The sequence below is a fragment of the Cervus canadensis genome, chromosome 6 (genome assembly GCF_019320065.1).
Source record: "Cervus canadensis isolate Bull #8, Minnesota chromosome 6, ASM1932006v1, whole genome shotgun sequence".
Classification (NCBI taxonomy): Eukaryota; Metazoa; Chordata; class Mammalia; order Artiodactyla; family Cervidae; genus Cervus; species Cervus canadensis.
Window position 1 is genome coordinate 52,905,645 of NC_057391.1, and position 23,714 is coordinate 52,929,358.

The following is a 23,714-nucleotide window of genomic DNA, read 5'->3' on the forward strand; positions in this document are numbered from 1 at the left end:
GAGACCCCAGGTACTGTAGCTGGCCAGGTTCCTTTGGCCATGGAATCTCCTAGGCAAGAATACTGGAGTGAGTTGCCATTTCCTTTTCCAGGAGATCTTCCTGACCCAGAGATTGAACTTGAGTCTCCTGCATTGCAGGCAGACACTTTACCGCGGAGCCATTCAGGGAAGCCTCATAAATTGTATTACCCGCTCTTTAAAAGGAATGTCTTTTTTTTCCTGATAGCTTTACATGTGTTTTTCTCTTTGCTTTGCTTTTCAGTACTTTTATCTATCAGATGTCTTGGTATGTTTTTCTTGTATTTATGCTATTTGGAACTTATATGACTTCTTGAATCTGGGAATTGATGTCATTCAGGTTTGGAGAAATTTATGGCTAGCATCTCCACCAATATTGTTTCTGTTCCACCCTACTTTCTACTTACTCTGAGACATGACTCTGAAAATACATTTTTAGACAAAGACACTGTGTCATATGTCTTTTATATTCTTTTCCATCTCTCTATTCATGTTTTTTTCTTTGTACTTGAGTCTGTATATTTTCTAATGCTCTGCTTTCTGATTTCAATCTTCTTCCATGTCTAATCGTCACTAAATCTATTATTGGATCCTTAATTTCAACTATTATGTATTTTAGAACTAGTCTCTTTATGACTCAAGTTCTCTGGAGAATTTCTCTATTTTGTCATTTCTTTTCTTGATTTATTAATCACAATTATTTTAAAGTCATATCTGATTTCTCTAATGTCTCTATCACCTATGCATATAATTCTACTATATGGTATTTTTCTCTTAGTTTTGGTCATTTGATCCTGTATTCTTCTTTGCCAATTAATTTTTCATTGAATGCCAGACACTGTTTATAAAAATTACAGAGATAATTAGAGACTCTTTTTGGTATTATCCTTCTCCAGAGAAGATTTTTGCTCTGCTTTTGTTCAAGTGGTAAAATAAGAATAGATCACCTTAGTACAAGATTTGGATGGAGTTTCTTTTGAAATTTGGTTGTACTCTTTTATGTGTGCTTAGGAGTAAGCATACTCATAAGAGTAGTTCTCTAAATAGAAATCTTAAATTATTGAGAGCATTCCTCCTCCTTGGTCCACCCAAGGACTCTAATTTGTGTTTGTTTCTTCAGGACCACAATGTTGAAAAAACTGCCTCTCAGTATCCCAACCACTGAGCTACTACTTTTTTGCTCTAATTTATTCTCAGTCCCAACCCCACTACAAATCAGCAAATTTCTCAAAGGGAATAATACTGTAGGATATCTTATTTTGTGGGCTTTTCTACTCTCTCAAATATTTTCCCCTTAAATCCTGGCAGCCTGAGGAAGTCTCTGATATCTTCAGATTTATGTTAGTATTTTTTCCAACTTTTTTATAATTGACATGAAGGTTGGTTTACGAAAAAAGATTCCATCATTAGTGGAAGTAATTTAAAAATCTGTAATTTCTTAAAGCTGAAAACATAATAAACTCATACTGATACTTCCAATTCAAATTCAGGAGCACAATATTTTTACTTTGCTTCATTGATCTTATATCTGTATCTCCTTTTTTCCCATAACAAAAATCAAAGTTCTTAATGACACGAAGATAATTACTCATTTGGTCTATCCCCTACACATACACACACACACACACACACACACACACACACACATATAATATTAAAAGCATGGATAATAAAAGTCCAACACTATCTGTAAACACTCAATTATTAAAGACATTTTTAAAGGGATTTCTTTTAACTTAATTATATTTTATAATTATGCAAATTATTATTTTCATGATTACAAAATCAAATCCCTAAAGAAAGACATATGCCAAAAAGTCTACCTTCTATTCCTGTCTATTGCACCTTGTTCTGTCCTTTCCCAATTTTAATGGTTTATCTCTACATTGTATTATGTGTGTGTTAGTTTCTCAGTCATGTCTGACTCTTTGTGATCCCCTGGACTGGAGCCCACCAGGCTCCTCTGTCCATGGAATTCTCCAGTCAAGAATACTGGAGTGGGTAGCCATTCCCTCCTCCAGGGGATCTTCCCAACCCAGGGATCAAATCTGAGTCTCCTGCATTGCAGGCAGATTCTTTACCATTTGAGCCAACAGGGAAGCCCACATTGTATTATAAAACATAAAATACATGTATATCTTTATAAACCCATTTTTCATAAATAAATGATAGCATTATACATATTTTTCACCTTGATTTATTTCAACTACTAATTTATCCTGAAGATTACTTCACTGTCATTTGTAATGATAGTCCTCATTCATTTTTACAGCTGCATAGTACTCATTTGTTAATTTTCTCAGTTGGTTATCTGATTCCAATTTCATTGCTATTTATTTAAATTTTTATTATTTTATTATTTATTATTACCTTATTTGAACACATGGTTTATTTTTTATTTTCTTTCTTTTACTTACCTTGTTCTACTAAACAACTAAAGACTTTATTTGGCTAGCATAAGGTGAGAAAGCTGTAAGTTTGGTAAAAAGGAAGTCTAACTAGAAATACCACAATAGAAGAATCATGAATTCCCAGGACTGGGGCACTTCACAAATGCAAAGTCCCTTATATGAAAGGGAGGCTTGATCCCCTAGAGAAAGGACCCTATTAAACCACAACAATTTATACTGGCATCTTCACCTTTAGTCTTCTCCAAAGGGACTGTGGCCATTTACCAGAGTGACTGTGCATTGAGCAAGGAGATTACTGGACAATAGCTCTGAATTGACACTAATTCCTGAAGACTCAAAATGCCAGTCTATAGGACTCCAATCAAAGTAGGGACTTATGGAGGTCAGATGATCAGTGAAGTTTGGGCTCAGGTTCATATTATTGTGAATATAGAGTGATCTACAATGATCCTCAGTGATCCACATGCTTCCCACAACCAAAATCACATGTGTGTGTGCATGTGTGAGTGTATAAGATAGTATGTGTTGTCAGCTGGTGAATACATCCACATGTAGAGTGAATTTTTCTAAAAAAAATTTAAACCATGAAATACATGGTTAATAGGTAACATTACATTTAGTCAAGCATTCATGATTCCTAATGAATTTTGTACTAGGAAAACCTTTTATGTGTGATGCCCTGTATTTTTCACCTCCCACGAAACCTTCTGGCAATGGGAAACACGCTGATTAATAAAAGCGTGCAAAAGGAAAGCCCCAGAAATTACAGTTTCAGAATTTTGCCCATATTTCATGTTAGCAAAGATACTAAAATATGCTAAGGGTAGGAAATGAGATTCTAACTCTTTAATGATCTATAATGTGAGAGGTGAAACCGGCTCCCTCTTCTTCTACGACTGTACAGAAATACTATGCCTAGCAGCAGTCGTGATTCCCAAATGGTGATTCCCAAATCTAATGCTTAAAGCACAGTTGGAAATTTTACTTTATCTCCTCAAATTTTTCTCTTTATATTATAATAATTAGGATGCCTATATATCCTACATGTCTATGTCCTGATATCTCATCCAAATTGAGCACCCAACACTCATTTGATAAAGACTCACTGTCTCAGGGGTAAACAATTACCATGTATAATTAGGGGACTCTTTACCCATGTGATGATTCATGCTCTTTTTAGAAAAAAGGAAAATAAGTAACACGGAGCCTTTGCTGTAAGATTGATAAAAGATCAAATATCTTTTCACTCAAGTAAGTTAAGGTGAAAGACCTTCTCTTATCTTCATGTTTTTGAGCCCATAAAATGTGACAAAGGATGCAACTCTCACCCCAGTTGTCCATAAGAGTGATTTCTTATTGCAAGAGATGGATTTCAACCTCATGGCAAATTAGAAAAAACAAATGCTAAAGTCTGTTTTTGTTCTCACTTTTAAACCAGTTTGGCAATAAATTAATCCAAATCGTGGCCTTTTGGTAAGTTATCTCCAAGTCAGAAGAGTGAGGGCTCTAAAGTGCTGCAGAGGTGCCTGAGGTCCACATTCAAAGGTCTCCTTTTCACTAATCTGTTGCAGGTCTTGAAGTGGCATTACAGAGCACCCATTACTGCCCATGTCACAAACTCTCGTATATCAACATCTGAAGCAGAAGCTGTGAGTTCGAATGTTTCTGGTGAGAAGGCAGCTACCAGGTTCAGACTAGACCACTTGTCAATATAAGCAAGTCATTACATGAGATGGAGACCTTCAAACAGAGAGCAGCTGAAAGGTAGTCCTGTCAAACTTGGCATTGTTTTCCTTCTAAGCAATATGTCTTTCTCCCTATCCATTTTCTCACCTATGTCGGTACAATTCCTTCACATCCTTCAGGGCGTGGAGAGATTGCTACCCATTCAGGAAGCTTTCCCCCATTCTCTCAGTTACGCCCCTGTAACTTTTATGCTTCCCTCCTAGATATTACCCTCTCTTCCTGAAATGATACTGAGCCTGGCACACGCCTTATTCCCATGACCAACAAGTGTAAGCATCTTGAGAATAGGAGCATGTACTGTTCATCTTTGAATTACCTTAGCTCCTACAACACTGCCTACTGTAACAGTAAACAGTTAATTTGACTGAATGATGTTTACCATCAACACTCTTCCTTTTATTAATTTTTCTTTCATTGTAAGTGAAACCAGTATGTTCACAATTTGGGAGTAAGTGCCAGCCTGCTGTTGAACCCTTTGGAAAGATTCTCTTAGGTACCTAGTTGAGTCCTCAAGTTAAAGACGTGTCTTAATGTGTAGAGCAGTTATTCCTTGATTTTCCTTACAATGTCTTATGGTCTTCCAAATATGATCCACAAGGCATTGAAGAAGTAGAGTCATTAAAAGGCAACATCTACTGCATTTAAAACATTGCTAAGACATTTATGTAATAATTGATTTAGAAAACATAACACATGATAAGTAAAAATGAACAGACTCTGCTGCATTCACTGCCTAGGGCAAACTACTTTTTGCCTTTTTCTACAACTGGAAATATATAGTCATTATGGAGAACAATGTGGAGATTTCTTAAAAAACTGGAAATAGAACTGCCATATGACCCAGCAATCCCAGTTCTGGGCATACACACCGAGGAAAGCAGATCTGAAAGAGACACGTGCACCCCAATGTTCATTGCAGCACTGTTTATAATAGCCAGGACATGGAAGCAACCTAGATGCCCATCAGCAGACGAATGGATAAGGAAGCTGTGGTACATATACACCATGGAATATTACTCAGCCGTTAAAAAGAATTCATTTGAATCAGTTCTAATGAGATGGATGAAACTGGAGCCCCATTATACAGAGTGAAGTAAGCCAGAAAGATAAAGACCAATACAGTATACTAACATATATATATGGAATTTAGAAAGATGGTAACGATAACCCTATATGCAAAACAGAAAAAGAGACACAGATGTACAGAACAGACTGTTGGACTCTGTGGGAGAAGGCGAGGGTGGGATGTTTTGAGAGAACAGCATCGAAACATGTATATTATCTAGGGTGAAACAGATCATCAGCCCAGGTTGGATGCATGAGACAAGTGCTCGGGCCTAGTGCACTGGGAAGACCCAGAGGGATCGGGTGGAGAGGGAGGTGGGAGGGGGGATCGGGATGGGGAACACATGTAAATCCATGGCTGATTCACATCAATGTATGACAAAAACCACTACAATATTGTAAAGTAATTAGCCTCCAACTAATAAAAATAAATGGAAAAAAATAAAAAATAAAACAAAAACAAAAGAGAGAATGTACTATCCTTAAGTGTGTAATCTGATGAACTTTCAGGTATGATACCCATGGGGGTCTTCCCTGGTGGCTCACACGGTAAGGAATCTGTCTACAATGCGGGAGACCCGGGTTCAATCCCTGAGTTGGAGAAGATCCCCTGGAGAAGGGAATGGCAACCCACTCCAGGATTCTTGACTGGAGAATTCCAAGGACAGAGAAGCCTGGCAGCCTATAGTCCATGGAGTTGCAAACAGTAGTACACGACTGAGTGACTAACACATACACCCATGTAACTATGACCCTAATTAAGATGGAGAATATTTCCAAGATTGTAGAGAGCCCCCTTGTATTCCTTTATAATCAATAACTACACCTCCCCAATAAGGATAAATACTATTTTGACTCAGGGCTTCCCAAGTGGTTCAGAGGGTAAAGAATCTGCCTACAATGCAAGAAATGCAGGTTCAATCCCTGGATCAGGAAGATCCCCTTGAGGAGGAAATAGCAACCCACTCTGGTTATGCTATGTCTGTGAGATTCATTCATGTTGTTGCAAGTAGCTATAGTTAATTCTCATATATATATGTAAGTAGATACTACCAAGCAGTTTTTTTCAAAGTAATTTATCCCTTTACGCTTCTTCTAGCAGAATCCACCTACAATGTGAGAGACCTGGATTCCGTCCCTGGGTTGGGAAGGTCCCCTGGAGAACAGAAAGGCTACCCACTCCAGTATTCTGGCTTGGAGAATTCCATGGACTTCATGGGGTCACAAAGAGCTGGACAAGACTGAGCGACTTTCACTTTCACTTTTTCACTTTTAGTAGGATATGGGATATGAGAGTTCCCTTGTTCTCTATCAACTTGCTAACACTTGTTATTGTCATTCTTTTTATTTTAGCCATTCTAATGGGTCATACAGCTATCTCATTATGGTTTTAGTTTATATTTCCCTTATAAATAATAAAGTTGATGCATCGGCCTTTGTAAATTGACCATATAGATAACTATTTCTGTGAAGTGCTTGTTCAAGAAATGTTGAGGTTTAGAGGACTTGAGGAAGGATGGGGAAGAGGGAAAAGGAATCATGAAGTAGACAACTGGGAGTGCTAATCACTCACCTCACTATACAACCAAACAGAAACAAATATTTGACTATTTAATTTAACCTGACTTTTGTAGGGGACCCTCATGCACTGGAATGTAAGTTGTTATGGCTACTATGGAAAATAGTAAGGAGGTTCCTCAAAAAAGTAAAAATAAAGTTACAATATGATCCAGCAATTCTCCTTCTGGTTTTTATCTAAAGAAATTTGGATAAATTTGAAAATATTTGAACATTAATTTGAAATAAATATGCACCATTATGTTCATAGCAGCACAGTTTACAACTGCCAAAATAAGGAACAACCTAAATGTCCACTGATGGATGAATGGCTAAAGAATATGTGGTATATATGCACAATGGAATACTATTCAGCTGTTAAAAATAAATTAAATCTTGTCATCTGTAAAAACATGGATGGACCTTGAGGGAATTATGCTAAGCAAAATAAGTCACACAAGGAAAGACAAATACTGTATAACTTACTTCATTTATATGTCAAATGTAAAAAACAAACAAACCAACAAAAAATCATAGTTACAGGGGGGGAAAAATGGTTGCCAAAGGAAGAGGGATTGGGGAGTGGACCAAATGGGTAAATGTGGTCAAAAGATACAAATTTACAGTTACCAAATAAGTCATGTGGATATAAATGTATAGCATGATGACTATAATCAATTTTTGTAGAACATACTTGAAAGTTGCCTAGAGAGTAAATCCTGAAAGTTAACTTTGTATGGGGATGAATGGTAACTAGACGTATTATAGTGAACATGTGGCAATAAGTACAAATATTGAATCATTATACTGTATACCTGAAACTAATATAATGTTGTATGTCAATTATCCCTCAATATTTTTTTAAACTCAACTTTTGCAAAGACAAACATACATGACCACTTGTACATAAAACTCCTGAAAAAAAAAATGATGTTATAACTGTCATTTCTATTAAAAAAAAAAAAAGAAAGAAATGTTCCTGGATCTGAGCAGGTAGAGAAAGGAGAAGAAATTTTCAAGGGAACTACTGTGGATAAACTTTATAGAATAGTTGGGGAAGAGAGACTGGGACAAATATGGTACGTGGGAGTTTGATGAGAGCAAATGAAAAAGATTCTACCGTGAACTTTACACCCAAGAAAATAAATATGATAAGTATGGGTGGATATGGAATGTTACTGTGTAGTTCTTTTCCTGAACATCTCTCTAACCTAACACTGGGTGTCTGCTAATTAGAAACACACTGGGTGTGATTTCTTACCACTCACAAATTCCATTTAATAAATTCAGGCTGTAAGTGGGATATAGTAAAGAAATAAGCAGTATAGACTAGAAAACTTCTTTCCTAATCATTGAAGGAGAGAAAAAAAAAAATCTGTTCTGGGAGAATAATAGGTTTGATTTTCAACCTTAAGCTACACAAAAGGAGCCTGCCTGAAATCTTGCTCTGTGTGTGTGTGTGTGTCCCTTGTACAGATCTGTTGCCTTCTTGGCCCTAACTTGCTCACAAGCTGCCTGAGCTGCCTCTTCTGATTACATCTTCTCCCCAGAGTTCTGTTGCTTGTCTGAAGGCAATGATGATTCCCTGGAGTCCAGCTGCCTATCTACTGAGATGGTCACTTCTTCAGGCTCTTACCCTCTCTGGAGTTAGTTATTTGGTTTCCTAGTTTCACTCAGGAAAAGAGGTTTACGTTTGAGAGATGCTTGGTTGTAATCATTATCTGCTTCTATAAGATTGCTCATTTCCCACAAAAATGTAAAATGTCATAGCCAGTAGGATCTGATTGCTTCCTTTAGGAAATGGAGAAAATGAGTCCTGAGAGGTGAAGCAAGCTGCCTCAATGTTAATGACAGAGGTAGGATGGAACCCATTTTTCCAGGTCCCCGGACCTCTGTATTTGCCTCACACATTGTGGTTACATTTATTTTTCTCTTAAATCTCTCCCATCCTTCCCAAATCTTGCCTCAACAACTTGTTTGCAGAAAGAAATATACACTGAAATAATAGTTCTCTGGTTTGGAGTCTTTTAGGCAAGTAGGAGAAAAATACAATCCATGCTGGCAAACCTGGAAATATCTCTGAAAAATTTTTCCTGTCTAGAATGATACATTTAGTTTCTTTATGTGATTGCACAAGTAAACATACTTTAAAACATATATGCACAAAATACAAGGAGTATTTTGCTAAGTTATCCTTTGACTCTGCCTTGAATTTCTAGGTAGGACAGTACTGCCTTTGAATTCTGAATTGGACATTTAATAAAACTGGTAGGCCTGAAGTACATCAGGATCATGTCAATTGGTGGGAAATTCAGTTTTTCTTTGAGATTTGATGCACACCAGCAAAGTGCACAGACATAGTTGCTACCATTTTTGTTTACTTATTGTTTACTTACTTTAGTATTGAAGCTATTTGGAGGGGGGTAGATATAGCTTAGGGAATTGAGTTATTTTAACAGCTAAACTGGTTTTCAGATGCCTTAGCAGAATAATATGTTTGCATAATTTGAACACAAAGACTGATACCACAGTGAAGGTAAGAGCTGAAGTGAGCAAGAAGAGAGAGAAAGAGAAGTTCATGAAACTGAAATAAAATACAGTTCATCTCATTACCAAACTTCAGTGTTACATGAGGTTTAGGTTTATACCTACAAATACTCCTGCCTCTCAATATTTTCTATAATATGACAAATAACCTCAGTTTGAAGGAGACAATATAATATAAGATGACCCCATTGGGAAAAGATCTGCCAGCCTGTGCATGAGTAATTAGAAGGATAACCACCCTCTTCCAAACAAAGACAAGAGAACACACAGTTCTGTAAGCCCAAGAATACTTGCCCCACAGAGTAACTATTAGCTTCCTTCTTTGGCTAGATTTTATTTCCCACAGATGGCTCTGCATCTGGATGTTCCCCAATAGTTCAGCACAGATATTAAATTAAGGCTGTTGGCAGCTATTTCTTGAAATCCTTTAAAGAGCTGTTCCCTAGTGAACAGGGCAAATGTCACCTATAGCAGATCAGGCTATAGGTTACTCTTTCCCCTTCAATTAAGTACAAACAATCTTCCCATTCCAGCTTCATAACACACCTCAGGTAGTGGAAGAGCTCAGGGCCTCAAATAAAGGGACAAATAAATACCACTCTTGCTTCTGGACTAAACTTTGACTGCATTCATTGGATTTCTTTACCTCTATAAAAAATGTGATGTGTTAGTCAGTTACAAGTATTGTTTCTACTTTCAAGATTATTGATTGCAACTTCAAAAGATAAAGCAACTTTTCTCTCAAACGAATGAACAAATGAGACAGACCTTGTTGATTCATAACACTCAAAGAAAATGAGAAAAAAATGCTAAGAGGCAAAGATGACCACTGTTGTTTTTTTCTACATATTGTTGTGATAGGCGTAACTGATGTTCTGGTTTTCCAATGTCTGAAACTGCATTCCTAGTGCTGCATTAACACTCCCATCACATTTATCTGAATGGCCAATCAGTCAGAGAAAGGCTTCTCTATTCCATTCATTTCAGTGGACATGTGTGCAGCTTTGTGCAGGACAGATTCTGATTGCTTCTACGGTTTTCTCCATTTAAGAACTGAGTCATTGGCATTTTAAATGTAAAACGCAACCTCTGTTGTGGTATAGCTTGGAGCACAGGAAAGAGCATTGGATTGGTAAATAGAAAAATTTAAATCCCTGATCTCCTTACTGCTCTATAAACATCAAATGTGATTCAAGGTCCCTGAGCCTTGATTCCCTCATTCACAAAATATGGATAAGAACATATCTGAAGATTAAATATGTATACGACAATGGCTTCTAAAGCCTAATAGGCCATAAAAAGGGAGAGTTAACATTAGTTTATTACCATTAGTTATTATTTTAAGTACAATGGATGTTCCTAGTGATTATGATCTTCAAGTTCTCACTCTGATAAGAGGAAACAATGAAGTCCCAAGGTCAGTGTGATTTGAAGAGTTGATAAATAACACTCAAGAAGAAGTTCCCTGATCTTAATATAGTTTTTCCAGAAGCCAAGCCAAATTAGAAAAAGAGAAAAGTTCAAGGTAAGAAAACCAGTCGGAAGGCTGTTGGGGGTGTTCCAGAAGGTAGGTCTAAACTAGGAGAATAGCAGTAGAGACAGTAGATGGAGTAAAAGAATGAAATGCAGAATTGACAGAAATTGCTGATCAATTGGACATGACTGACAAGTGAAAGGAAAAGAATGGGATATAGTATGCCTTTCACTGAGATAAGGAGGAGAAGATGAGATGAGTTCAACTTTTGATGAGTTTGACATGCCAGTGATACATTCAAATGGAGATTCCAGTAGGTGGCTACATATAAGGGTTTGAATCTCAGAAGAGACATCCAAGTTGGAATTTTAGAGAGACAAGAACATCTTTAGTAGTTGAAACCAGGAGACTGGATGATTTTGTCCAAGTGAATGGAAAAGAGAAGTGGTCATGATAGACCACTGAGGAGCTCCAATATCTAATGAACAGATGAAGGAAGAGAATCCTGCAAAGAGACTTAAAATGAATCACAAGAGAGCTAGGAAAAGAACCAGGAAAATGTGGCATCATAGAAGACAAGGAAAGAGAGAATTTCAGGAAGAAGGAATGATCAGCGTCCTCAAATGCTACATAGGGTGCAAATTAGAATAGTGTCCACTGCTTTTAACAAAAAGTAGTGCATTTATGATTTTTAGAATCAGCTTGATTTTTAAGTGCACAATTTGATGTTTCACAGATGTATACAGTCATGTAACAACTGCCACAATCATGACAAGACAGCTGGATAAACCCAGTTTCTTCTTGTCCCTTTGTGGTCAGTTACCTCCCCTCACAACTCACCACAGTTCTCTGATCTGCCTTCTGTCACTGTAGTTTTTGCCCTTTCTCAAATTTCATGTAAGTGAATTGATAGTTGTATTTTGTATCTGGCTTCCTTGTTTAGTATAACACATTTGAGATTCAATCAGCTTGTGTGAATCAATAATTTACTCATTTTAATTCTGAGGAATATTCAACCATATGGATGCACAATGTGTTTATGCATTTATTGCTTTTTGGATATTGTGAATTAAAGCCACCATACACATTCACATACACATCTTGATGTGCACATATGTCTTCATTCTTTTGAATACTATGATTAGGATCATTGACTCATATTGTAAGTCATATAACATGGTTAAAATTTTAAGAAACTGTGGATTATTTTCTCAAGTGACTATACCATTTTTGTATGCTCATCTGCAATGTATGAACCTTCTAATCAATCCACATCTTCATCAGCAACTTGTTATTATCAGTCTTTTTAACACTGGCTCTTCTAGTGGGCAACAACACAAGAGAAGACTCTACACATGGACATCAACAGATGGTCAACAATGAAATCAGATTGATTATATTCTTTGTAGCCAAAGATGGAAAAGCTCTAAATAGTCAGCAAAAACAAGACCGGGAGCTGACTGTGGCTCAGATCATGAACTCCTTATAGCTAAATTTAGACTTAAATTGAAGAAAGTAGAGAAAACCACTAGACCATTCAGGTAGGATCTAAATCAAATCCCTTATGACTATACAGTGGAAGTGAAAATTAGATTTCAGGGACTAGATCTGATAGACAGAGTGCCAGATGAACTATGGATGGAGGTTCGTGACATTGTACAGAAGACAGAGATCAAGACCATTCTCATGGAAAAGAAATGCACAATGGCAAAATGGTTGTCTGAGGAGGCCTTACAAATAGCTGTAAAAAGAAGAGAAGCAAAAAGCAAAGGAGAAAAGGAAAGATATTCCCATTTGAATGCAGAGTTCCAAAGAATAGCCAGGAGAGATAATAAAGCCTTCCTCAGCAATCAATGCAAAGAAATAGAGGAAAACAACAGAATGGGAAAGACTAGAGATCTCTCCAAGAAAATTAGAGATACCAAGGGAACATTTCATGCAAAAATGGGCTCAATAAAGGACAGAAGTAGTATGGACCTAACAGAAGCATAAGATATTAAGAAGAGGTGGCAAGAATACACAGAAAAATTGTACAAACAAGATCTTCACGACCCAGATAATCACAATGGTGTGATCACTCACCTACAGCCAGACATCCTGGAATGTCAAGTCAAGTGGGCCTTAGAGGGCATCACTATGAGCAAAGCTAGTGGAGGTGATGGAACTCCAGTTGAGCTATTTCAAATCCCGAAAGATGATGCTGTGAAAGTGCTGCACTCAATATGCCAACTTGGAAAACTCAGCAGTGGCCACAGGACTGGAAAAGGTCCATTTTCATTCCAAACCCAAAGAAAGGCAATCCCAAAGAATGCTCGAACTACCGCACAATTGCACTCATCTCATATGCTAGTAAAGTAATGCTCAAAATTCTCCAAGCCAGGCTTCAGCAATATGTGAACCGTGAACTTCCAGATGTTCAAGCTGGTTTTGCAAAAGCCAGAGGAACCAGAGATCAAATTGCCAATATCCGCTGGATCATCAAAAAAGCAAGAGAGTTCCAGAAAAACATCTATTTCTGCTTTATTGCCTATGCCAAAGCCTTCGACTGTGTGGATCACAATAAACTGTGGAAAATTCTGAAGGAGATGGGAATACCAGACCACCTGACCTGCCTCTTGAGAAACCTGTATGCAGGTCAGGAAGCAACAGTTAGAACTGGACATGGAACAACAGACTGGTTCCAAATAGAAAAAGGAGTATGTCAAGCTGTATATTGTCACCCTGCTTATTTAACTTATATGCAGAGTACATCATGAGAAACACTGGTCTGGAAGAAGCACAAGCTGGAATCAAGATTCCTGGGAGAAATATCAATAACCTCAGATATGCAAATGATACCACCTTTATGGCAGAAAGTGAAGAGGAACTAAAAAGCCTCTTGATGAAAGTGAAAGAGGAGAGTGAAAAAGTTGGCTTAAAGCTCAACATTCAGAAAACAGATCATGGCATCTGGTCCCATCACCTCATGGGCAATAGATGGGGAAACAGTGGAAACAGTGTCAGAGTTTATTTTTTGGGGCTCCAAAATCACTGCAGATGGTGACTGCAGCCATGAAATTAAAAGATGCTTACTCCTTGGAAGGAAAGTTATGACCAACCTAGACAGCATATTAAAAAGCAGAGACATTACTTTGCCAACAAAGGTCCGTCTGTCAAGGCTATGGTTTTTCCAGTGGTCATGTATGGATGTGAGAGTTGGACTGTGAAGAAAGCTGAGTGCTGAAAAATTGATGCTTTTGAACTGTGGTGCTGGAGAAGACTCTTGAGAGTCCCTTGGACTGCAAGGAGATCCAACCAGTCCATCCTGAAGGAGATCAGTCCCGTGTTTTCATTGGAAGGACTGATGCTGAATCTGAAACTCCAATACTTTGGCCACCTCATGGGAAGAGTTTACTCATTGGAAAAGACCCTGATGCTGGGAGGGATTGGGGGCAGGAGGAGAAGGGGATGACAGAGGATGAGATGGCTGGATGGCATCACCGACTCGACTGACTTGAGTTTGAGTAAACTCCGGGAGTTAGTCATGGACAGGGAGGCCTGGCGTGCTGAGGTTCATTGGGTCACAAAGAGTTGGACACGACTGAGCGACTGAACTGTACTGAACTTATTGAATTGTACAAGCATCAGTTGTTAAGATAATCATTTTCCCCCATTTAATTGCCTTTGCACCACTGTCAAAATCAATTAACTATATATGTGTGGGTCTACTTCTGGATTGTTTGGTTCCATTGAACTATACATAATACGTAACATCATGTCAATATCCCATTGTTTTGATCGTTAAAGATTATTAGCAAGTCTTCAAATCAAGAAATGTAAATTTTTCAAATGTTTTCTTCTTTTTCAGAATTGTTTTTGCTATTCTAGGTACTTTGCACTTCCATATGCATTTTAGAATCAGCTTGTTAGTTTCTTCAGAAAGCCTGCTTGGATTTTGACTGGTATAACATTGACTCTGCTGGTCAGTTTGGGGAGAACTGAGATTTCAACAATAATTAGCCTTCTAATCCATGAACAGAATTTTTTTATTTAGGTTTTCCTTAATTTCTCAGCAATTCTGAAGTTTTCAGTGTACAGGTCTTATATATTTGTTATAATTATAACTATTTCATATTTTGATGCTGTTTTAAATGTATTATTTATTATTTTAATTTATAATTTCTATTACTAGTATACAGAAATATATTCGATTATTGTGTATTATTCTTATGTTCTGTGATCTTGTGTTATATCTTGAATTGTGTGCCCCTAAAACTTATACTTAAATTTTCTCTGTCTGTATTTTATTTTGGATAGTTTCATGGCTGTTTTAAAGTTCATAAAATTTCCCTTTTCTCACGTTCTCTTTGTTAATTTCTTCCAATGCATATTTTTAAATCAGTCATTGAGGATTTTATCTTTCAACATTTTATATGGATTTTTTTTTACATCTTTCATGTCTCTACTTAACATGTTTCATCTTTTCTCTAGTTACTTGATCATATGAAAGTTGCAGTAATTTGTATATTTTCACATCCTTGAATACAATTTTATCATCTAAGTTATTTCTAGAATTATTTTTATTGATCTCTTTCCTCATGTTTTCCTTTTCCTCTGCACACCTGTTAATGTTTGATCAGAATGCAAACGTGAATTTTACATTTTTAGTGCTAGATATTTGTATATTACTATAAACATATTTGAAATTTGTGCTGGTATACAGTGCAGTTTCCTGTAAACTGTGATTCTTTGGGATCTTGCTTTTAAACTTTGTTAGGTAGAACTAGAATAGAGTTTATTCTAGAACTAATTTTTCCTTCTGAGCACTCTCAGTAATGCCCCATGTGCTGTGAAATTTTCTATTCTGGCTCATGCGAATAGAATCAGGAACTATTGCTGCCACATATGCACTCTGAAGATTGTTTTCTCTAGTCCTTTCAGTTGGTTGTTTTGCAAGCCTTAGGTAGTTTTGTCATATGCACATAATAATTAGTACTTAGCTAAAAATTTGATGGGGGGCCCCCTTTAAATCTCCAGAACTCTTTCTCAATAAAGCTCTCTCCTTTTTGGTATTCTGTCACATGGCCTCTAATTACCTTGGCCTACTTGGATTCTTAGCCACATCTTCTCAACTCAGAGAGACTTCTGGGCTCCACCTAGGTTTCCTGTCCCTGAATCACAGCCTGGAAGCATTCTCCAGGAAGTTAGCAGGGAAAATCATATAGCTAACCTCATTTGTTTTCCATCTTTTATGGATCCCTGTCCTTTGCTGTCTATGGGCTAATGTGTTGAAAAGCTCTGTTTTTTTATTTTTTCATGTGTAAGAGTAAATTCAGTCTCTACGACTTCATTCTGTCCAGTCAGAATATTAGGCAGCAAATGTGTTGAGCACAACATCAGTATCAAATTAAAGTCACCCAGTAAAACATTAGGAAAGGGAGGCGGGAAGTAGCTTCTAAGTTAAGTGCTCCTATTTTCAGTAAAAAGCAGTAAGTAACTGGAATATTGGTAGATGACAGCAATGGGGAGAGATAGAGTGAATTTAAGTTTGTAATATACATACCAATGAGCAGTTTTATGAGGAGAATGCTGTCCATACCTCCTGATTCTGAGTGGGGGAAAATGCAGCTTCTCCTTGAGAGGCTGATGGGAGCAAAATCCTCAATGAGATGAAAGGGAAAGGAGGTGAAAGTAATGTTCAGTGAAGATGACAAAGGAGCTTCCTAATAAAAGAACAAAGTCTCTAAAATCACAATAGAAAAATTGAGATGGAAGAAGACTGCATACAGATGAAACATGGAAGGTGCTAGAGAAGATAGGTAGCCGGAAGACCTGTGCTCAGGGGAGCGTCCTGTTATTCAGGAGTGTGGAACATGATGGGTGCAACCAGCTCAAGGACTCCAACAGACTAAGTATAGTCGTCATATCTCTGGTGGACTGTGGGCATCCAGGCATCCCAGAAATCATATGCAGCTTGCAAAGACTGTGCTCTAAGAAGGTCTCAGGATCAGAGAGATAAAGAGACTTCAGTCTTTCTTCTAGGACCTGACTGAGTCCCAGCAAGAAAGGCACAGCCTCACCCAGAGGTACTGACATCTAGTCAGTAGCAAGTAGCCCAATCTGAGGGTAGAGAGTAAAGAGATGAGTGCTCATAGCAGTTCAGGAGCAGAGGAAGAATACAGTCCAGTTAGTTGCCAAAATCTGGCAAGAAACTTGACTCTAGGCTACCAGGGAGCCAAAGAAAAGAGGGAAACATCAATTACAAATTTACCTATATAAGGACCAAAAAAAAAATTTTTTTTTAGGACAAATATATGCATGTGTGCTAAGTTGCTTCAGTCCTGTCCAACTCTGTGACCTTATGTACTATAGCCTGCCAGGCTCTTCTGTCCATGGGATTCTCCAGGCAAAAATATTGGAGTGGGTTGCAAGACTTCCTCAGGGGGTCTTCCCAACCTAGAGATTGAACTCACGTCTTCTGCATCTTCTGCATTGGCAGGCAGATTCTTTACCACTGCACCACCTAAGAAGCCATATTTGAAGGGTTCTTTCTAATAATAATAAATGAAGAAGGCTCCATCATGAAACAATAGGTCCCTATCATAAAAATTTCATGTCAGCCTATAGGGTTTAGCACACAAAGTGAGCTCTTCTATGTATGTATATACATACATATATAAAGATATAAAATACATATAAATTATATGATCATATATAAACATACAGATGTTATTGATGATATTGATATTTATAGACCATTCCTCGCCTAAAATGTTAGGAGAAAAAAACTTTAGCTAAAATCATAAAAGCCATTTCAGTTAATCTTTGGAACAAGCAGAAAATATTATGAAAAAGTGGAGAAATAGATTAAATATAACTCAATTGACAATAAATTAGAATGAAAATGATGTTATTGCTCAAGTTAAAGGGTAAAATGGAATTTATCATAGCTCATCAACTAAAAAATGTGTATTTTTTTCAATTTATTATCTCTGAAATCAGACTGCCTCTTAAAATCAATGAAATCTTACAATAGCTGTCAGCATGGCAGTGGTTTGCCTGAGATTACTTATACCAGTGGTTCTAAAAGTGTGTTCCACCTGCAGCAGCAGCCTGGCCTGGGAACATGTTAGAAGTGCAAATTCATAGGCCCCACCCCAGACTTAACTGCAGCGGAAAATCTGATTCAGGAATCTGTTTTAACAAGCCCTGCAGGTGATTCCGATGTGCACTCAGGTTTTAGAACCACTTTCTTTCATGGTTGAAAGGACATAAAAGCACTAATACCAAACCTATAGAACAGTTATCAGAGCTTGGAAGAAAATCTAGGGAACAATAATGAAGTACCCTAAAACCCAAATGATTGTGTGGTGGGAAAGAGGATACATTAGACATGTTTAGGAGTATTCCCAAAGCTAAGCAGGCTCTACGTAATTGTAAAGCCAGCCCAGGAGCCCTGAACAAATGGCTTTTAGTTTATTTATGGATTTCTTTTAGAAATGTTACATCGTCATTGCACTTGATGGCACAGAGTGCATGTATGGAAAAACATAGTAAGAGCTGACTGAGTAAAAAAGAAATTTAGGAGAGTAAGACTCTTAACTGTAAGGAAGTTTGAGACATACCGACATTTTATATTATTTTTCATTTCATATATACATATGAATGATAAGCTATAAAATAATGTTTAAGAGAGTTTAAATAACCTTTTTCAATAAGTTTAAAATTAAAATTCTAAGATATAAGAAAACATAGTATCAACTTAGTTGACAACCTTTTCTCTTTCCTAGTGTGTATGAAATAATTGTACATTACACAATCAATGCTTCTTAGTTTAATGAAATATCATGATTCACATAAGTATTAGCCCCTGCTTGTCAGGTGCTTGTCTTTGCTGAGGACACTGTTTCTAGAAAAGGTTCACGTTTTATAAAATGATAGCCTCCTGCTTGGTTGGTCTCAGGGAGAAATGGGCAGGGTCAGAGAAGGAAAAATGAAAATTCTTAGAGAAGTAAAACAAGCTTTCCAGATTTCAAAATGCTCCTATCACACTGCAGTATACTATAAAAGAGTACAGCACATTGGCTGAAAGTATATGCTTTAATTTCTAATTGACCTCAGTTCAAATCCTGGCTCTATCATTAATTAGCTATGGGCTTTGGGCAAATCACTGGACCTCTCTGAAACTCAATTTCCTCTCCTATAAAACAGGGATAATATTCATGGCTTTGGGGTGATAATAACTGAGGTAGATAATTCATAGGAAGTGCTTACAGAACACCTGGAGCATAATAAATACTCAGGGATTGAGAGCTAATATAATAATTGCCTGCAATCTGCAAAATAACCCCACTGTCGGCTGTTTTCAGGGCAGCTGCCCAAAGGGCTTCTGCCCAAAAGAACAACAAAAGGAAGTCATTGGTGACTAGCTTAACTGCTTGAACCTGCACAGGAAGGGTCAATGCAGCTTTTATTCTGATGAATGAAATTCTCCTCTCTGAGAAAAATTTCAGAACCATCAAAACCTCCAGAAAGTAAGTCAATTAAAGAGTCTTTCTAATCACGTTACATTATCAAAATGAAAATACTTTTTCATTAGGGAAAAGCATTTCAGAGGTTGTAATTCTTATTGATGGTGAGGATCTTTGAAGAAAATGACTAGTAGTCAGAGACAGATATATTTCAAAGTAACTCATCCATCCCCAATAGAATCAACAAAGAAATTATTTTTCTTTCCTGAGCCAGTGTCTAGATCATCACACACACACACAAAAAAAACTTGCATTGAATCCTCAGAGAGCCTTTCCCTTGATAAATAATGTAGGCACAGAAAGATAAAGAGAGCATCTGGAAAGAGTGATGTCACACAGGTTTAGAATTTATTCTTTTCCTCTGTAGTATGCTGAACACTGTCATGAGGTTGAGAACTCAGAGTTGTGGGCTCTGATCTAAAAGACAGGAAGCATACAACTGTTTATCCAAATGATACTGCCTCTTGAACCTTTTGCTTTAATTACTGATCTAATAGACTCTCTGAACTATAATTTGAAGTCAATGACGTCTAAAAGAAATCTGCTTAAATAAAGTAAACTCATGCACAATAGATAGATAGATAGATAGATAGATAGATAGATAGATACAACTACCCACTGTCCCTCTTAGCGAGTGTTACTAGGTTTGTAGATTTCCTGGAATGAACTTTTATTTCAATCCAATTTCCTCTTTTATACCATTTCCTATTTTGTTTCCCCATTCTCTCTGATTAATAGTGAAATAGCAGTCATTATGAAAAAATAATTTCAATATAAACTTTAACCATGATGAAAAGTGTACTCCCCAGAATGTTATCCTATTTCAAAGTCAAATATAGACATATTTGAGAGATATAGTGTTTTGGGATAATGACACCACTGAAGATGAAGCTGATTATGCTGGGAAATGAAGTGTTAGTTGCTCAGTCATGTCCAACTCTTTGCGACCCCATGGACTGTAGCTCACCAGTTTCCTCTGTCCATGGAATTTTCCAGGCAAGAATACTGAAGTGGGTAGCCATTTCCTTCTCCAGGGGATCTTCCAGAACCAGGGATCGAAACCAACCCAGGTCTGCTGCATTGCAGGCAGACTCTTTACCATCTGAGTCAATGGGGATTATGCTATACTACAGTGATATTGAAGAATGAAGTTATTTTCCTAGTCTAAGGTGAGCTTTGGATGTGCCTATATCTTTCATGGAATCAACCAAGGTCTCACCTAAGGCTGTCAGGTTCAAAAACTTGTTTTTATTGTTCCATTAAGAATGACCATATGCTCAGTGTCTGACTCATGTTAACCAAACTCATAAGTGGTTGGTTTGTAAACCAAAATGCTGAATTTGTTACAATGCAGAGCATCTTTCCAGTGTGAGGAACTGGTACAGTGGCCCTATTTTCTGTGTTAAAGTACTCTACTGACAGAACAATTAACAGGAACATCGTTTCTACATTATGGAATCAGGGCAAGGATAATTGGATGGCACAGAGGTATTTTACATCCCCACAGTGCCTTGTCCAATGTGAATAAATGTCTATTAAATTAAAGCTGTTGTATTTTATCCAAAGTATAGTCTACCCAAGAACTATCTGTTGACCAGGACAAAAATTTCTGTGTCCCATACACAGTTCCTTTGAAAGTTTTAGGGCAGTGTTTGGATACAGATTGGCTTCTGGTTCGATTAGGTTCATATTTACAAACTATCTTCCAGTGAAATTCATCTCTGTTGATGCCTGATACATCTATGTGCTATATATTTTACTAGTTTCAAAATATTACCTTTTCCCAACTTTGCTTCAAAATTTGATTCAGATATATTATATCATGGAGAAGGGCATTGCAGCCCACTCGAGTATTCTTGTCTAGAGAATCCCATGGACAGAGGAACTTGGTGGGCTACAGTCCATGGGGTCGCAAAGAGCTGGACACGACTGAAGCAATTGAGCACACACCACATCATATCCTGACTATACACAGAATCTGAGAATCAGGTCTGCTCTTATAGGAAGAGACCTATTTTAAGGACCACTGGATCTGACTTCTCACCTTATACTTGAATCCTCTGTCATTTTGGCTTCTTAGGTCATTTGGATATTATCTGTGTATACCAACCAAAAGTCATCATTATGATCTGATATTTCCACTGGACATAAAACCTAACAAACTTGCAAACTCTCTTTAAAATTAATTTTTTTCAAATGACATCATCATGAAGTTTCTCTTCAGTTAAATGAGAGAAAAACAAAAGAGTTTCTTTTCAGCTACCTGTCTTAATATGGTTTCCTGGTTTCAGCAGCCGTTCTAAAATGAAAAGTGTCCTGCTGCCAATATTTTCTCCCTGAAACTAACTGCTTTTGATGAGGATGTGAGTACCGATGTTTGAACCCGCACTGACCCCCATCAGTCAGGCAGGCTGGTCAACTTATTAGGTCCTGAGGGAAGTTTGGATTAGGGATAAGCAATACAGATAAACCAGAATATAAGTCTGTGTCCAGAGAGGAGCGAAAGTGATCATTTGCCAACAGCCCTGTCCTAGAGCTCCCTGCCTGAAGGGTCACCTAAGAGACCTTGAAAATGGAACACATCAGTTCAAGAAAGAAGTACTTAGATGTTGGGCATATGGATTATTTAGAACCACTTTGATTTCTTAGATTGACGTGCTGTTACAGAAGACAGACGTGAATGCAGATGAAAAGGCAGATGAAAGTGTCAAAATCAGAAACCCATTGCTCAGTGGGAGAGAAGAAAAAGACAGGAGGGGTTAGGATGCAGAAATATTGCTCACTCTCTTGCTCTCTCTTTTCTCTCCAGTCCCAATGAAAGAAAGTACTTTGAAGAATCAAAAAGGGGATGATGCAACCATATTTAACATGTATCTGACGCTTTGGAATACTAACAAGGGAAGCTATAAGTTACACAAAGTAGTTACTATATCAGCTAACATTGAACAGTGTGTTTTAACATAATATATACATATTGGGCAGTTTTTATTAACTTGAGCAGTGCTGAGTACTAGAGGTATAAAAATAAATACAGCCTGTTTCCTCTCTTGAAGGAGATAATGGTCTAGTGAGGGAAGAAACAGATGATTACACCATGGTGGAATACAGGAGAGAGTGGAATGTTTCCCAGGTGGCACAGTGGAGTCAGACACAACTTAGTGACTAAACAGCAGCAGCAGGATTAAGATAGAGTGTTCTGCAAATCCAGAATCTGACTTAGCTTGGATAGGATCTGAGAAGGGGATTTATGGAAAATGTGATGTAAGGCTTCTTCCTCCAACTTAAAAAAGCAAAAAACAAAACAAACAAAAAAAAACTTTATTCTTTAAATCAATTTTAGATTCACAGGAAAAATGCAAACATAGTACAGAGTTCTCACACCTCTTGTACCCAGTATCCTTCATTACTGACATCTTCCATTGTATGATGTGTGTGTGTGTGTGTGCGTGTCTGTGTGTGTGTGTGAGTATGTGTATCTAACCACTAAGTCATGTCCGAATCTTTGCAACACCATGGACTGTAGCCACCAGTCTCCTCTGTACATGGGATTTCCTAGGCAAGAATACTGGAGTGGGTAGTCATTCCCTTCTCCAGGGGATCTTCTCCACCCAGGTATCCTGCAATATAGGCAGATTCTTTACCATTGAGCCACTAGGGAAGGCCAGAATCTTACACTGGCATGGTACATTTGTTAAAATCAATGATCTAACACTGATGTATTAAGTAAAGGCCATAATTTATTAAGATTTTCATAGTTTTTCCAAACATCCTTTTGCTGTTCCAGGATCCCATCTAGAATATGACACTGCATTTAGTTGTCATGTATCCTTAAGCTGCTCTATTTTTTTTCTTTTGAAAAACATATGAGTTAATTTTTTATTATAGTTTGAGAAATTTTATGTTTGTTTAAGTCAATTAAATAGAGTTCTCTAACCAATTAAATCTGTGAATACCATCTGAAGATAGAGAGTAGCATATCTATAATGTACCCATATAGACATACAGACAGACATAACTAGAGATCTCATAGAATTCATTTTAAAACTTCAGTCACAGATCAGGTACAATACAAAATTCACTAGTTTACAAATAACAGCTGGAATAAACTAGGTTTATTCACTCAGATGGCTTAAGTTTTTTATTATTTGTAAAGAACTGTTTTAAGATCTGCATTTGTCCTTGATAAGCAATTTTTAAGGAGGCTGCAATTTAGATTTGGATAAGGGAGTTCTCCTAACAGTTTGTGTTTAGAAAGTTTTCTATCCCTCTTTTTTTAAATTTCAGATTCTAGTGATTGAGTTAATCAAGACTCATTCTCATGGACTGCAGGCTGTATTTACATTTCAAAGACATGATAAGATTCATAACTTTAAGGGACAGAGAAAA